This window comes from Erpetoichthys calabaricus, chromosome 11, assembly GCF_900747795.2.
Source record: "Erpetoichthys calabaricus chromosome 11, fErpCal1.3, whole genome shotgun sequence".
In the NCBI taxonomy this organism is placed as follows: domain Eukaryota; kingdom Metazoa; phylum Chordata; class Cladistia; order Polypteriformes; family Polypteridae; genus Erpetoichthys; species Erpetoichthys calabaricus.
The window spans coordinates 25,223,409-25,241,400 of NC_041404.2; the positions used below are offsets into that span (position 1 = coordinate 25,223,409).

Consider the following 17,992-nt stretch of genomic DNA (forward strand, 5'->3'; position numbering starts at 1 on the left):
AACTTCTTTCCAGACTTTAAGAAAACTAAAAAAATACGGCTGAAAACAAGTCTAAGGGAATGCATTAGGAATTAAATATAACTTACATGTTTTTTGTATTAAGATAAGAATAGTTACATAACATAAAGGACTGAATTATTGAAAACAATGTGAACTACCTTTTACATTTTGGGGCAATGTGTTGTACAGCTGGATATATTAATTATAACTCATAAAACTGAAATATACATCCAGTTTGAACAATTTTCTTGTCTTTTTAGCCACAGTGAACTTTAAATATATTATTTAATTCACACCTAATAGCTGGGTTAAATACACGCAAACCAAAAAGTACCCTTATTCAGTTTCTGTTCCTTTGCTGTGAATGTGCGGTAACATGGAGGTGCATTAGTTAGTGCTGCTGCTTTGTGAATTCTGAGTCATGGATGTAAGATGTGCACTTAAGCACTGTCTGTGTGGAGCTGGCACATTCTCCTAATTTGTGCACGGGTACTCCGCTTTTATATTCACATCCCAAAGACGTGTTTTAGTGTAACTGGTGATTCTAAATTGATCTTGTCTGCCAGTGAATGAACAGGTGTGGGCCATTTGATAGACTGGTGCCCAAACCAAGACTAGTTTGTGCCTTACACCCACTACCGCTGGAATGGGCCCTTGCTCCCTATGAGCCCTGAATTACTTCAAGTGTGTCTGAGAATATTATGCTGTGAAGGTGTTTTCTGGTGCGTGAGAGTGTGTCCATGAAGGGTTGGTTCCTGTATTGTGCTCAATATTCCAGGATGGTCTCCGACTGCAGTTGTTATGATACGCGTTGCTCTGCTTTGATCATAGGCATTTGTGTTGTCTGAGACTTTATGATGTTACATATTTCCTGCATAGCACTGCAAAGAGAAGCATGACCACATGTTGTGGGGTACAAAATCTGTACATTTTGGTTTATATTTCCATTATATTTTGTTCAAAACAAGACAACAGATGAACTACATTCAAGACAAATCAAAGCAGGTTTTCTTCCCTTACACCTCACTTTTAAAACAGCTGTTCCAACATAGAAAGGAAGACATGCTGGTGGCTCAATTACTTTATAACCTGGGAAAGGAAGACTGAGCCGATGCCTACTTTATGGATGGACATCTAATTATTTTACAGCCTGGGAAAGGAAGATCTGCCGACACCTCAGAGAACATAAAAGGTTTTATTGTTTGGGAAAATGGACAGTGAATTAATTCTTTATATTGACAGCCAGCCAATCAGAATGTCTATCAATCACATCTTGCAAAACCCCCAGCACAATTTAGAATAAATATACTTCGTCTGAGGAGTGAGGAGAAAAAGTAAGGACGTAAGGGAGTAAGAAAGGATGAAGGAAGAAGAACGGACGAAGACGTCACTAGTCGTCAGAAAAGCATCATGAACATTGATTGCTAAATCAAAAGCCGCCCTGGGACATTCATCCTCGTCATCTCTACTTTGTTTCGTAAGCTTTTTCTAAAGACTACATATATTCAGACTTTCCTGTCAGTACCTATTTTATATTATTCTTTGTTCCAGTGGTATTATTATTATTCTTGTAATAAATACCATGTTGCTTTTAACTTTCCATGCTTTGTCTTAATGTCAATAGAGTGATTTAAATAATAAGTTAAATTTCTTTGAGCACCTAGTGCAGCCAGAGATTTGCCATTACCTCTGTGCTGTGAGGTTTATTAAGGCTGAGAGTGAGAGCTCCACTCAATAGTAGGGAACAGTAAGTAATGAAGGTATTCTTGGCTGATAAATGGCCTATAGTCAAGAGTGCTGAGTCTTTGTATGTTTAAATGTATTCTTGTAGACCAAAAGTAATATTTAGGTCTGAGATATCATTAAAACATCGTATGTTGTTCGTGCCGATAATAAGAAAGTCTCTTGAAGAGCTGAGTGACAGGCTGAGTTATTCCTAAAGCACTTGTGTGGTTTAAAGTGCTAAAGGTTAATCAGCGTGTGTGTGTCATTCATGGAGCATTGTTGTGGTTAGGGTCTGTGTGTATGCGTATAGCTATGTATGTGTGTGTTCATCTTAAAGTGCAACAGTAGACTAACCCAATAACGAACTTGACGAGTACACTTACCCTTTGAGGGGAAATAGGTAAAGGGTAAGTAGAGGGAAATGCTACGATAATACACCACACTTGTCTATTTGGTTGATGCTTGAAGAACATCATTTTTAACTGGACAGCCTTTATTTCTTTAAACTATTGTTTCTTAAAAAATGGGTCACAGGTTGCCACTGCTGACATTGTTCTATTTAATTGGAAAGGGTTATAGATACATCGTGGAATATGGTGGGTTGATTAAACAATTGACATTGCTCAGACATTTGCCCTCAGTCCTCCCTTACTCTTTCAATTGGCGGAGGCTCTCCAAGGGTGCACCCCCCCACACACATTGATGATCAACATCAAGTCTCCAAGGGGGACCCCCTAGTTATGACGATCATCTGGGCATTTAAGATACTAAGAAGGGCAAAATTGTGTCATGACAAAAAATGTTCAAGAAACCCTGTAAACCAAGCTTATATAGCATCTTTCACTCTGATGAGAAGAAATGGCATGAATCAATTAAATCACAGCCACTTTCCTCTGGTTTGCAAATCTCATCTGAGTAATGGAACCCAAGGAAGTTAAGTGCTTTGTTCAAGGTTAGTCTCTGAGTCTGTCACATCTGCAGAGCAAATGACGTTGACAAGCTCAGAAAGCGAGAGGGGGATGCACATTCATCTTTGCTTTGGGAACTTAAAACGCTAATTTTAGATGGTGTCAATCTGATCTGGCAGACAGCTCATTAAACTTGTTCACATATATTGGGTAATGGGAGGCAAGCATATTGCATAAGTGTGATAACTGAGAGGCTAAACCAGTCTGCAGAAACTGGTGGTACTCATCTTTTTACAACATAAGCCCCACAGTGCTCCATTTTATTACATTTTACTTATTTATGACCCTTGCAAGCTTTCACACGCAGAAATAAGCAATATATTCCTACCAAGATGTTCTTTTCTTCTCATTTAACACTCATTATACCAATTTTCAAAAAAACATCACTTTCTATGCTTTTTCAAAGGCCTGGCTGCATCCATTTGTCAAGAATTCAGCTACAGGATTCATAATATTGAGAGAGACATTTAAGGGTTTTATGTTTTGTGCCCCTTCTGTCATTCTTTATATAACATTTCTAACAAACATTTTCATAACTCACTGCAGGAGAATAAGAACATTTAAAATATAGTGTTAATGATTTTAAAAAGCTCCTCAAAACTTTTATGTTAAAACATTGCTATGCACAATTCAGAACTAGAAAAGAAGCAAAATTTCGTTGCATTTTGGAATATGGAATGGATGGGGCATACCGCATCCCAAACCCCAAAACAGACAGGCTGAGACACAAATCTTTCCCAATAGCACACCTTTATTTAAGTGGGGAGGCGTTTTTCTTTTGCTCCAACACTACGTGGCACAGTACAAAGCGCCAAGGATATAATACACAGTCCTTTCTTCTTTCTCTCTCTTCCTCTCTCTTCCTCTCTCACCTCCACTCCTCCTCGCAAGCTTTGACCTCCACCTCCCTTACTCTGGTTCTCTGACTGGTGGTAAGACAGCTTCTTTTATAGTGCACGCCGAAGTGCTCCAGGTGTTTCTCAACTTCTTCAGGCTGCACCACTAGGTGTGGCGGAAATGGTTCCTCCAAGGACTTAGCTGAATCTGCAGCACCCCCTGGTGGCACCCACAGAGCTCAACAAAGCTGTTCCAGACTGCAACTCTTGACATGCCCTGTGGGGATCCGTGGTGCTGTAGCAACCCAGGGAGCTGCCCTCTAGTGTATTGAGGAAGTTAGTGACTCCAACATGGTCTCTCCCTTGGTCCTTCCACCCAGCCGGTAATGGCCCTGGTCATCCATCACATATTATATACTATGGTTTGTTACTCTATGGCTAATCTCTAGAAATTCTTAATGGGCAGCAGAGAAGATCAGTGCCATTGAGCTCCAGGGTTACATGCCCCCCCCCCCCAACCCCCCCAAAGAAGTGCTGCTTAGGTTAACTGCAAAGTTTAAAACTGGCTTACAGTGTATGAGTCGAGTTTATGAAAGGTGTTCCATCCTAGGTGTGTTCATGTGTTGCCCCCAGTGCTGCCAGTATGGGACCTTTTGCTTATGGGTTCAGAAAATGCAAGCATAGTCGGGTGTATCCTTTAATGAAGGATATACATATGTATTGCAAGAAATCTGAGTATTGCAAGAGTGCATGACTTTGTAAACAGTATGACAAGGTAAACTTTAATTTCAGGGGACATTTCCATTGCATTATTCATTATTTTTTTATTTTAAGGGGCAAACTGGTTGGCACTTCTGCTTAACATCTCAAGTGACCTTATTTGATTCATAGCTCAGTCATTGTCCATGTGACACTTGCAGATTTGCTAGATCTGTTTCCTCTTATTGCGAACAGAATGAATAAACTGAGCCAAAGAGATAACAGAGCAGTCAATGGCCAAGCAAAAGGACTAAACTAGGAAATTAAATAGCAAACTGATCATAAAGTTCAATCCATTAAGCTAAAACAAATGCCTGTCTGCCTACGAGGCAAAAGTGACCCTGTGACGGTGCGGGTCCGGCTCCAAGCTCCCTCTTCCATTATGGGAGCCCCTTGGACCCGACGCTGTTGATAGTCTCTCACTCCCGCACCAGCTCCTTCTGCCTCCTGCCTTCTCTCTTTAACTTCCATTCTTTGATTCTTTTTTTTTCCCTCCTTCCTCGCATTCATGTTTCCCCTTTTAAAATCGGGATGTGGCACAGCTGTGGCACCATTTAGGGTCATGGATGATCCTACACCCTGTGCACTTAGTGTAGAATGGCCTTCTCCTGCATTGCGTCCTGGAACCGCTCTCGCCACACTACCATGCCCCCTCCTACCAAGACGCATTTAGAATGACAAACAGACGCAGACCTCACTTTACCACAATCCCACCCAGAATATTTATTCCAAAAATGTCCCTGGTTGTTAGACCAGCCCTATTTCAACTGAAATATCACACCCCTTCAGAATTTCAGGTCTCTGCTGTTCAATTTCAGCCAAAGTTCCACCCCTGGTTGAGTTCAAATTCTCATTTTATGTCTGCTTTATTCATTTTTGATTTCTTCTGTGTTAATGTTACTTTTGATAATTATTTGCATCACTCTTTGTTTCTGATTTTGTCTCTAATCCTTTGTTATGTGCCTTGTGTTTTGTGGGTGGTTCCTCAAGAGGTGGGACCACCTGCTCATCACCGCCAGAGACTTCCCACAGTTCCTGGTGAATGCACTTGGGAGTGGCAAGTTCTTGGTTTTGTGATTTTCTTTTGGAACTTGCTGTGGTTTTGTGACCTTTTGGCATTTTTGCTCTGTTCTTGACCACTCTTTGAATTTCATTTGGGACTTTGTTCTCCATGGATTGCATTTGCTGCCAACTCCTTTTTGCCTTATGTCCCCCACAGAGCTGGCCTTCGTTCAGAGCATTTTCAAAAGAATAAATCTTTTATTTATAAAGGTTCAACATGGCCCTTTGCGCTACTGCCCATTTTTTATGTTGTTTGCTCCTCTGATTGAAACTGTTGAGAGCTTATGTGCGTTGGAACTCTTGAGCACAGAACAACTACAGGATATTTTCAACTGCTGATATTTTATGAGTAAGCATTGCTAATATGTGGTTTGAATTTATTGAATGGAGTCTAACTCATGCATTATACACACATTGTGTCAAAACTACAGACAGAAAGGCGTTGGCTAACCTTATGTCTATCTTGGTTCAGATACATTTCTTTTAAAATTTGAAATACTGCATAAATCAGTCCATTTCTTTGCTGCAAAATAAAATGACCAGTCAAGATGATTTAAATCTTTTAACCTCTGAATTTTACCATTGTATCCATTCTGGCAGTTGATACTTGCTTAAAGCAAATCAGTTTCATAAGAGTAATAAGCTTTTTGGCACTATAGTAGCTTTGAGCAATTTGTGACCCTCAATACATCTAAAATAAAAATGACTTCAGACCATCCAACCAGCTTTGCATAATCTTTAATTACAATCCAGACTACAAATATATCCATACAGCTGTTTTATCAGTACCAAACTTATACTGAAGGCAACACATCTTCAATGGAAACCTTCACTTTTTGTGCTACTTTTATTCATAATTTTAACAGAAACTTAACAAATGCTAATGTATTCTACAGAACTGATGTGAAGTAGGAAATGAACATATCATCAATTTTGTTGTGTTGATTTTTCATTTAAGATTCACAAACCTTCTGAAATGTTAAGATTGCTACTAATATGCAGTAATAAAATGAAATGGACTGTAGTGTTCCAATGTTTAATATGTTATACTTTGATTCAATAATACAACTGGCCGAGCTGTGCTGTCAGACTCCACAGTGATGAATTGGATGTCAATGTAGTGCTAATCTTGTTATGCAGTCATGACATTGGCTTTAGAGCTTGGGATGAGTGGGACATACCATATTTGAACTTTATGTACGACTGAAGATTCTGAGCTTCACTAGTAGTGACAGAACAGGCCATAGAGACCAAACAATGAAACAAAGCACACAAAGTTACATAATTAGGATTTTGTCTTTCTTAAAATTCAGCTTATTTTTTCTTTCATTTTCTGAACACACTAAATAAACTGCTCAGAAAAAATTAAAGGAACACTTTGAAAACACATCAGATCTCAATGAGTAAAAAAATTATGCTGGATATCTATAGTGATAAGGACTGGGTAATGTGTTAGGAACAAAAGGATGCCACATCATTCAATGGAAATGAAAATTATCAACCAACAGACGGCTGAATTCAAAGACACCCCAAAAATTAAAGTGAACAAATGATGTGGCAGGCTAGTCCATTTTGCCGAAATTTCATTGCAGCAACTCAAAATCATACTCAGCAGTTTGAATGGCTCTCATATACTTGTATGCATGCCTGACAACGTTTTTTTTGGGGGGGGGCATGCTCCTAATGAGACAAGGGATGGTGTCCTGGGGGATCTCCTCCCAGATCTGGACCAGGGCATCATTGAGCTCCTGAACAGTCTGAGGTGCAACCTCGCAGCGTCGGATGGATTTAAACATAATGTCCCGGAGGTGTTCTGTTGAATTTAGGTGAGGCGAGCGTGGGGGCCAATCAATGGTGTCAATTCCTTCATCCTCCAGGAACTGCCTGCATACTCTGGCCACATGAGGCCGGGCATTGTCGTGCACTAGGAGGAACCCAGGACCCACTGCACCAACATAGGGTCTGACAATGGGTCCAAGGATTTCATCCCAATACCTAATTGCTGTCAAGGTGCGGTTGTCTAGCCTGTAGAATGTCTGTGCGTCCCCCCATGGATATGCCTCCCAGACCATCACTGACCCACCACCAAACCTTGCTGAACGATGTTACAGGCAGCATAACATTCTCCACAGCTTCTCCAGACCCTTTCACGTCTGTCACATGTGCTCAGGGTGAACCTGCTCTCATCTGTGAAAAGCACAGGGCGCCAGTGGTAGACCTACCAATTCTTGTATTCTATGGCAAATGCCAATCGAGCTCCACTGTGCTGGGCAATGAGCACAGGGCCCACCAGAGGACGTCGAGACCTCAGGCCACCCTCATGATTTTTTTTGATTGTTTGGTCAGAGACATTTACACCAGTGGCCTGCTGGAGGTCATTTTGTAGGGCTCTAGGAGTGCTCATCCTGTTCCTCCTTGCCTAAAGAAGCAGATGCCTGTCCTGCTGATGGGTTAAGGACCTTCTAAGGCTCTGTCCAGCTCTCCAAGAGTAACTGCCTGTCTCCTGGAATCTCCTCCATGCCCTTGAGACTGTGTTGGGAGACACAGAAAACCTTCTGGCAATGGCACGTATTGATGTGCCTGCCATCCTGGAGAGGTTGGACTACCTGTGCAACCTCTGTAGGGTCCAGGTATCGCCTCATGCTACCAGTAGTGATACTGACCATAGCCAAATGCAAAACTAGTGAAAAATAGTCAGAAAAAATGAGGAGGACCCACATATCCGAAGAGCGACCCTACAAAGACCTCAGGCAGAAGGTGGCATGGCTTTACCTAATTTTCAGTTTTATTACTGGGCAGCAAACATACAAGCCATAAAAACCTGGACACAAATAAATGAACATACACAGGCTTGGTCCGCAATAGAAGTAAAATCCTGTAGTACTTCATTATACTCCCTGCTCTGCTCTCCAATAAATGCAAGTTATCGCAAATATACTAATAACCCAATTGTGCTTTACTCACTCAGAATATGGAACCAACTTAGAAAGCATTTTAAGATGGAAAATCTTTTATCTGTGGCACCTCTGCAAGAGAACCACCTCTTTCAACCCTCGCAAACATATCCAGTTTTTAATACATGGAAAAGTTTTGGGATTAAAATGTTCAGAGATCTTTATATAGACAACATATTTGCATCTTTTGAAACAATTACGTTCAAAATTCAACCTCCCAGCTACACATTTCTTTCACTATCTTCAAATTAGAAATTTCGTTAAACAGAAATTGCCCGATTTCCCCCACTTCGCACCCTCCACAATGCTGGAAAAAATACTGCTCAATTTCGAGGAATTAAACACCATTTCTGCATTATATAAAATCCTATCAGAGTCCCTACCTTTCAAAGATCCAAGAGGACATTGGGAAGAAGATCTCTTAATTAATATATCAGAAAAGGAGTGGAAGGTAGCAAAGCAGAGAATTCACTCGAGCTCCATATGCGCAAAGCATAGAATTATTCAACTAAAAATTATGTATCGAGCCCATCTGTCTTGCTTAAAACTGTCCAAAATGTTTCCAGGGCAAGATCCAACCTGCGAATGCTGCAACCAAGCTCCTGCCTCACTGGGTCACATGTTCTGGGCCTGCACCAAACTAACATCATTTTGGACCAAAATTTTTAAGTGCCTTTCAGACAGCCTTGGTATCACAATCCCTCCCAACCCATTAACAGCTGTGTTCGGTGTTCTTCCAGACAGACTTGAAGTGGAGAAGGACAAGCAAACGGTGATTGCAGTCACTACACTTTTGGCACGCAGACTTATTCTGTTAAATTGGAAGAATCCTAATTCTCCTCTGATAAGTCAGTGGGAAACCGATGTTTTATATTATTTGAAATTGGAAAAAATCAAATTCTCAGTTAGAGGATCTGTACAAAATTTTTTCAAAACCTGGCAGGATCTAATCAATATTATTTTAGAATAAGAGAAATAACTATTACTGCATCTAATTCCCTTCTCCATCTCTTATTTAACTATATATTTATTTCTCCCTTTCTTTTATTTATTGTTGCCTTATTAAAAAGCCCTAAGCAATTCTCCTTTGGCTTAGCTCTCCTTCTCAGGGGTGGGGTTTGATTTGTCTTCAATTTTGTTTGGTTATAAATTGATCTATTTGTATGGAATGATTACAATAAAAATTAATAAATAAAATTTAAAAAAAAAGAAAAGATGAGGAGGGAACAATGTCATTGGCCTTTACCTGTTAAACCATTCCTGTTTTAGGGGTTGTGTCATTTTTGCCTCCCTAGTGCACCTGTTGTTAATTTCATTGACACCAAGGCAGCTGAAACTGATTAACAACCCCCTCTGCTACTTAACTGACCAGATCAATATCCCAGAAGTTTCATTGACTTGATGCTATACTGTGATTAAAAAGTGTTCCTTTAATTTTTTTGAGCAAATGGGGGACCAATGAAAAACAGCAATTTTCAACTTTTGTTTATTATCACTATTAATTTGATGTCCTGGCTTAGACTGCATCACTCCTGAGAAAAACGATAACTGCGTTTGTCCAAGGTTTCCAAAATTCTGCAACTTCAGCTTGGTTTATAAAAAGTTTAGGCAATAGTGTGATGTGTATGCAGAAAAATTTCATAGCCCATGTATCCTTGTTTCTAAAAAATGTAGGAAAATTCAAACCAAAAGCAGTTTGCATAAAAATAAAGAGAAAAGTTGATAGTAACAAAAAGGTACAATTCTTGTATAAGATGTGTAAGTTTAAAGCTTAAGTATTTTGTTAATTTTCTTTAAGTTTCTATTAATATAGTTTCTCTTTACAATGTTCTCTATACAACATAAGGTCATATGTCAGGACATATGGTGATATGTTCAGAAAACAGTATACCATTGTAGACAAATAAAACAATTCATGCTTCAAGCAGAGAGACATTGTTCAAAACTAGTGTTGACCAGCAAAATATGTCAAAGCATTTTTTGCAGCGAATATGCTGTATTTTCTGGTGACCTTGTTCACTGAATATTTTCCTGCAAATTCACCATGCAACCAGTTAAAAAAAACAATTACTTCCCAACACCCTATGATGTTTTGTAAGGCCAGCATGACATTGCTGAGCTGCATCAAGCACATACAGAACTTTCACACATGCGTACTGTGAAATTATTGCCAATCCACTTTGCACATGCATGATATCACAATCTGATCAGTGCTCCAGCCTTCCACCCTACATGTGTATTAATAAAAAAAGCAAAAAACCTTGCAGTATTTTCATTTGAGAGAAGTATTAGCTGGCCATAATAAGAATATTATAAGTACTGCCACTAGATATATAACTCTGATCCCTGTGTGCTGGCAGCACAGCACCGCATGCTTAATTTGCAGGCATAATTAGCCATGTGCTGGAGCTAGGACCCAAATTAAGTATTAAAGGAATTCTGTCCACCCTGGCCATCGGACCTTACTCCTTTTTATGTTAACTAAGGTTGTCTTATTTTAATTTCTTATTTGTCTTTTATTCTTCTTTTCTTCATTATGTAAAGCACTTTGAGCTACTTTTTGTATGCAAATGTGCTATATAAATAAATGTTGTTGTTGTTTCCATAAAAGAAAATATAGGAGACCCTGTACATATATATATATAGCTGTATAGTGTGTGTGGCTATCATTCCCTCTGCATCTTTTATTGCATGATGGCACAGCGGTTAGCCTCACAGTAATGACATTTTGGGCCACAATTATCAGTGCAGCATAGTTGGCAGACACGGCTAAGCATTAAGGGACACTTAAAAAACCATTGTGCAATTATGATGAACTCAAAACTGGTTCAGTTCCTTCTTCTCCATTGACTTTAATGCATTTTACGGAGTTCTGTGAAGGTCATAAACATTTTTGTAATTTTGTCAAAACTCATTGAGAAGTGAATCCCGCGGGGTATGTTCATCAATAGTCTTAACTGACTAACTATTATACTATTATTACAAATATAGTTGAGAAAGTTCTGTTACATGTTAGATTACTGAGTTATAAAATTATACCATTCTGTTTGAGTGAGTATGCCCTGTGGTGGACATGAGCCACCACCCTGGGATGTTTCATGACCTTGCATTTATTGTTTTCTAGTAAAGACTCCAGCCCTGAACTGTATGAAGCAGTTTATAATATATTAACAATTATATATTATATATAATTATATATAACACTATATACTGTATATATATTGTCACACACATGCGAGTAGGAGGCAGTCAATGAGCCTAAAGGTGAGTGAACTATCGCGAGATACGGCTGTCACGTGGTACTTACCTGGATCTCTTCTTTCTACAGAAAACCCAAAGAAAAATAATGGCCTCCACTTCCGGGTATCAAAATGGCCGCGATTACGTCACTTCCGGCCATCATCAACAACATCACTTCCGGCTCCTAAAGACCACATCACTTCCGACTCACTTCAATGACGTTACTTCCGGTTTCTGTTCATAATGTCACTTCATGCCAACCATTTCCTTTTCCCATAATCCTGTCTGTATTTAAATGGTCATTTTCACAAAGTAAAACTGTCAATTTTATTTTCAATCTTGAAGACTTTTGATCTGTTTTTTCATATATATTGTTTTAGGGCAATATACGGGGACGGTCCCCAAACCTTTTTTTCTTGTCTTTTGACTTGTTTTCTCGGGTTTTTCCCACAATATATATATATATATATATATATATATATATATATATATATATATATTATATATATATATATATATATATATATATAGTGTTGGACAGCCTCTGCCATTACCTGGCTGGGACACCACATGAATGTAAGGACTGGGAGAAAGGGCCTCTGCAGGGCACTACCTCCCCTGGGACGCTAGAAAGCAGTCCTCCTGGGTGGCTGTGGTACCATGGATTCCCACAGGGCACACCAGGACTTGGAAGATGGTACAGCCCTGTTGGGTTCAGTTGGGGCTGCCAGGGGTTAGCTGCAGAGCCATATGATATTTTTCCAAAACACCTAGGAGTGATTCCAGGTAATCCTGATGAACCACCTGGAGCACTCCCAGGTGTTGAATTAAAGGTGCCGCCTCACTCCAGTCTGAGAGCTAGAGTCAGGAGGAGGTGGACAAAGACTTCTGGGAGAGGAGTGGAGGCAGCAGAGAATGAGAGAAGAAAGAAGGGACTATGCATTAGTGCCTGTGCTTATCTGTATTGAGGTGTGGAGCAAGGGAAAAGCGCTGCCCCATGGGAAATAAACGTGTGGTGCCTTGGACTTGCGTCTCTGCGCCTGTCTGTGTCTGGGTTTAAGGCAGCTACATGCCCCAGTGTTCCACTGTATTATATATATATTAACAATTCTGTTTTACTTTGACATTAAATTGCTGTTTGTGTTGCACCAGGTAAAACAGGCTAATGAAGTTAAGTGAAAGATTCAGTTTTATAACACAAGGAAATGTGAAAATGTCCCAGGAGCGGAAGACTAATTATAGCCACTGCATGACACATCATTATTGGCCAATGCAGGTTAAATAGGAAGTTCAAATGAGTTCAGCAGTTTCCAGTACAGCTCAAGTCAGTATATAGGACAAGTTTATCTGAGGAGAGCTGCATGACCCAGAAAAGCTTGGCAATGTCGTAAAGGTTGTTCTAAACTTTGATTGTTGCTTCTGTGTAAAATATCAGTATATCTCAAATAAATTCTAAAATACATACCAAGGAGTCAATAGTTCTATGAACAGAGCTGCAGCAGTTCTGAAACTTAGTTTTCTTTGCAACTGAATGGAAGAGCTTCCCAAGTTAACACACATTTGCCTTGATTTTCTTGTCATATACTAAAAAAAAAAAAAACTAAAGGCAGTTAATGCTTTTTTGTAAAAAAAAAAACAATGCACCCTTTCTGGCTTTACCAGTTCTATAATTAAGACACAGGATGGACCCAGTGCACCTAGTCATTATCTGTGTGCAGTTTTCATATCTCCCTGTGTCCATGTGTGGAAGTTAAATGTTAACTCTTCTTGTATTACTTTGTACTAGTGAAAATATAATAAAGGTAGAGCGAGATGAGCTTTGCAATATAGGCAACACATTGTTTTATTTTCAACCTTAAAAAAATACCGCTTCACAGCGATCACATTGGTGAACTGCACTTCAAACAAACATTGATCTAAGGATGTAAAAACAATGCCACGTATGGTTGGAAGTACTGAGTGTCTTGCCATGAAATGTTTCGATTATGGCAACACATGCTTTCATTTTCATTATTAAAGAATACAGCGTGACATTGATCAGATCGGTAATGTAGCTATGCTAAGTAATAGCCTGTAAAGGAACATCGATGTAAAGATGTAAAAGATAATGCTTTCTTATGATCAGATGTTTCGACTCTTTAACAAAGTTCTCGATTGTTGCCATGCATTTCTGTGTGTAAAAACCAAAGTAAAGTTAAACCCATTATTTTAAGATGATAAAGTAAGTACAGTTTTGCATTAGTGAGCGGGTTGTGGGGACACATGAAAAGGCTACACATAAACAACAGAAAACTCTTCTCCTGTTGTTTACACGCATAAGAACTCACACTTCCTTCCAGATTCTGAACACATCTATGCCTATCACAAGTATTTCTCCATCTTTGTCATTTTTGCATTTTGTATCCTGTAAGTCGATGCATTTGATGATTGCATGCTCTGTAGTCTACACTTGATGTTCAGCACATGGAGCTGCACTTCTTCTTCTTCTTCCTTTTATGGTGTTTATCATCACATCGTAGGCCTCCATGACATGCTTGATGCTCAGAAGATGTTGCTTGTGCTCTTACTGCTGCTTTGCAGTAAGGAGACTGTGGAAGATTGTGGGTTCGCTTCCCGGTTCCTCCCTGTGTGGATAGCGCTTTGAGTACTGAGAAAAGCGCTATATAAATGTAATGAATTATTATTATTTATTATTTTTCTTTCCACTGTGTCACTTCATTTGCTGGTCATTTTGCCATAATAAACCCACAAGCAGAGGTCAGTTTCTGAGGTTGTTGCCACCTCCATTTTTTTTGCATTTACAGTATGCATTAGGCCATAAGGTTTGAATCAAGAGCAAGATCAAGGCTCTAGTACTTTGCAAGTCATTGCATGACAGATAGGCAGACCTTAGCTTTTTATATATTCAGATTAACTTTTGTTTGTAAGAACTATGATAAACAAGAAAAGCTATTTCCTTTCATACTTCCTTTAAAGTTTAAAAGAATGGAAAAACAGGACAAATTGATTTAGCATTAGCTGCTCTGTTTTTCTGCTGGTCATATACAGAGCGGTCACATTCTTCTATAAAGCTGTCTTGAGAATACGATCTGGTGTTCATTCTACTTGAGACATGAACTCTCATAGGTAAGGTTAAGTAAAGACAACCCTCATAAGTAACGTTAAGTAAATACCTCCTTTTATTTATTAACTAGCAAAATACCCGCGCTTTGCTGCGGCGAAGTACTGCTTTAAAATTTTTATTAAGAAGAAAAGTAAACCTTTTTAAACTGAGGGAAAATATACCAATAATTATTTGTTAAGGATCTCTTTGTATACCAGTTCAGCCCTCTGGTTGTAATATGACCAAGCTGTGCGCTGAGCTTACTCTTGAGCATGCAACGTATAGTTGGCCATGTGAAAAGCAATCTTGCCTCAAATCAATGCCAACCTTTTCTAGGGTCTGTCCCTGAGACTTATTAATTGTCATTTCAAAACAGAGCCTTACTGAAAATTGGAGGCGTTTGAATTGAAATAGGTTTCATCGATAACCTCGCTTCCAGCTTTTGAGAGTTTAAACATTCATAAACATCAAAGTGTCCACTACTCAAATTGTCACCTGTGAATCTGAGATGTTTAAGAGGCATTGGCGGTTGTCCAAAGGTGTAAAATATTTGGCCATTTCGGTACACTTGAAAGCAACAACCGAACAATTCAGCGGCAGCCATCAACTCACAAGCAGAACCATAGGTGAAGGGCTTAAGCATTTCACTCTTATAGTGCTCCTGTGTAGTATAATTATCTCCTGTACTGTCATCAGTCCACACCTTGAACCTGTCCCAGTCATTCAATACATAAGACACAATGTTCCTCCGGATATCAAGAGTGAGCCTGATATGGCTGTGCAATATGTAACACAGAGAATGGAAAAGGCAGTCGCTATCTCCGGGCATGGAAACTACTCGGTAAGTAACAGTTCTTTGATCGATGGTGATCACCTCGATAGACATGTTAATGGGGTATGGTTGGAACGATAAAGGAAATGGGTACCTGAACAATGTAAACTAAGTCTAAAATACCTACAAAATAACTATAATCATAATAAATGAACAATAAAACAGCGGAGAAACCATGGATTAAATAAAAAGGCTGCAGTTATCAGCAGGGAGACGTGAATACCGTGGTGAAGCAAGGAAAGGAATGAAGAGACCGGAGCGACGGACGGCCTTATATAGGCAGGCAGCCAACTATGGGGATGGGGGACCCAACACCGCCTCACACAGCGACTGAGCTGCAGGCTATGGACGTATATATGTACATAAGCAGGATTCAGTTAGCGTTGGGAACCCGCGTACCAAATTTCTTAAAGATGGGCTCATAAGTAACAAAGACCATTGGAAAGTTGAATATGGCGGCCGACAATGGCGTCATACCACCGAAATAAGTACGTACACCAGTTTCGGTTAGCGCAGGGAAGCCGCCTACCAAATTTCGTGAAAATGGGGCCATAAATAAGAAAGTTTAACATGGCGGACGTTGTCGACCATTATGACCGTTACGCGTAGAATTTCAAAATGAAACCTGCTTAACTTTTGTAAGTAAGCTGTAAGGAATGAGCCTTCCAAATTTCAGCCTTCTACCTACACGGGAAGTTGGAGAATTAGTGATGAGTGAGTCAGTGAGGGCTTTGCCTTTTATTAGTATAGACTAGCAAAATACCCGCGCTTCGCAGCGGAGAAGTAGTGTGTTAAAGAGGTTATGTAAACATATATATACATATACATATATACATATATATACATATCTACATATACACATATCTACATATACATATATATATATATATATATATATACACATATACACATCCACATATATATACATATATATATGCACATATCAACATATATATACACATACATATACACACATACATAAACACACACATATACATATATACATACATACATAGTGCGTTGTAACACGGGCTGTGATTGTTACATGGGAGGGAGATGACAAATCACAGCTTCCCGCTTTCTAATCGGGCCTGTGATTGGTGCTTTGACGGATGCCCAGATCCCACAGTATGTCCCCTTAGGAGAGGCGTTAGGCAAGTGTAATTGAATAGCGGTGCTGCAAGTTTAGCTTTACACCTGTTTTTAAGGCTTATTGACTGAAAGGGGCTTTCATGAAAAAACTTAGGGCTTTGCTACAGGATACACCCTCCACAAGTTAAGGAAGTAAAAATAAAGGTATATATTTCTGTTTTATTTAAACCTTTTAAGTTTGTATGCGGGTGGCATGATGGCGCAGTGAAAGGTGCCAGTTAGGAGACCCGGGTTCGCTTCCCTGCGTGGAGTTTGAATGTTCTCCCTGTGTCTGTCTAGGTTTCCTCCGGTTACTCCGGTTTCCTCCCACAGTCCAAAGACATGCAGGTTAGGTGCATTGGCGATTCTAAATTGTCCCTGGTGTGTGGGTGTGTGTGGGTGTGTGTGGGTGTGTGCGCCCTGCGGTGGGCTGGCACCTTGCCCGGGGTTTGTTTCCTGCCTTGTGCCCTGTGTTGGCAGGGATTGGCTCCTGTATTTAGGATATAGCGGGTTGGATAATGGATGGATGGACATTTGTATGCATAGCCCCATTTGCCCGTTTTCGTTTTTTTTCATTCTTCAGTAATATTTCAGCAAACCCGGAGCTTGTCAGTTCAAATCCTGGTACTGACACCACTGTGTGACCCTGAGGAAGTCACTTCACCTGCCTGTGCTGCAAAAAACCAAAGTAATGTAACAAATTGTACCTCAGATGTTGCAAGTTGCTGGAATAAAGGCATAAGTCAAATAGATAAATATGTATTATACACATAGGAACTATTAATTTATTTTCAGTTAAGTCATCTGCAGCAAACCTTTATAAATGAGGGTTTCTCCTTTTTAGATAGTGCAAACTGTTTCTTCTTCATTGAGGTTTTCTCTTGGAGAGCTTTTTTCATTTCATTGAAAATTAAAGCAGCAGCTGCCAAAATATGTAGCTTTCTTATTAATTTTTCAACTTTGTGTAAAATAACTTTATAAAGTAACATAAAAGGTTTAAATACTGGTTATCCTTTTACACTAAAATATTACTAAAGAGATACAAAAAAAGTAAAATGCATATGTTGTTTTTCTTTAAGGAGATTAAATATTACTGAAGAAAAAAAAAAAAAACTAAAACAGCCAAATGGAGCTATGCATACGAACTTAAAAGGTTTAAATAAAACAGAAATATATACCTTTTATTTTTACTTCCTTAACTTGTGGAGGGTGTATCCTGTATCAAAGCCCTAAGTTTTTTCATGAAAGCCCGTTTCAGTCAATAAGTCTTAAAAAGAGGTGTAAAGATAATGACAATAAGCTACGCAAACCCACCAAGACATGCAATCGTTTAAATCAAGGCGCGAGTTGAAAAACACCATCCAATACTATTAGTTAACGAT

The 17,992-nt window shown here is 39.3% G+C and overlaps 1 long non-coding RNA gene across 1 annotated transcript in view; it reads left to right on the top strand.

Annotated features, from left to right (window-relative positions):
• LOC127529563 (uncharacterized) overlaps positions 1-16,288 on the top strand; it is a 512,543-nt gene extending 496,255 nt beyond the window's left edge. The window contains exon 2 of the long non-coding RNA XR_007936188.1: positions 15,926-16,288. This is a non-coding gene — a long non-coding RNA (uncharacterized LOC127529563). The remainder of the gene's footprint in view (positions 1-15,925) is intronic.
• Positions 16,289-17,992: the final 1,704 nt, after the last annotated feature.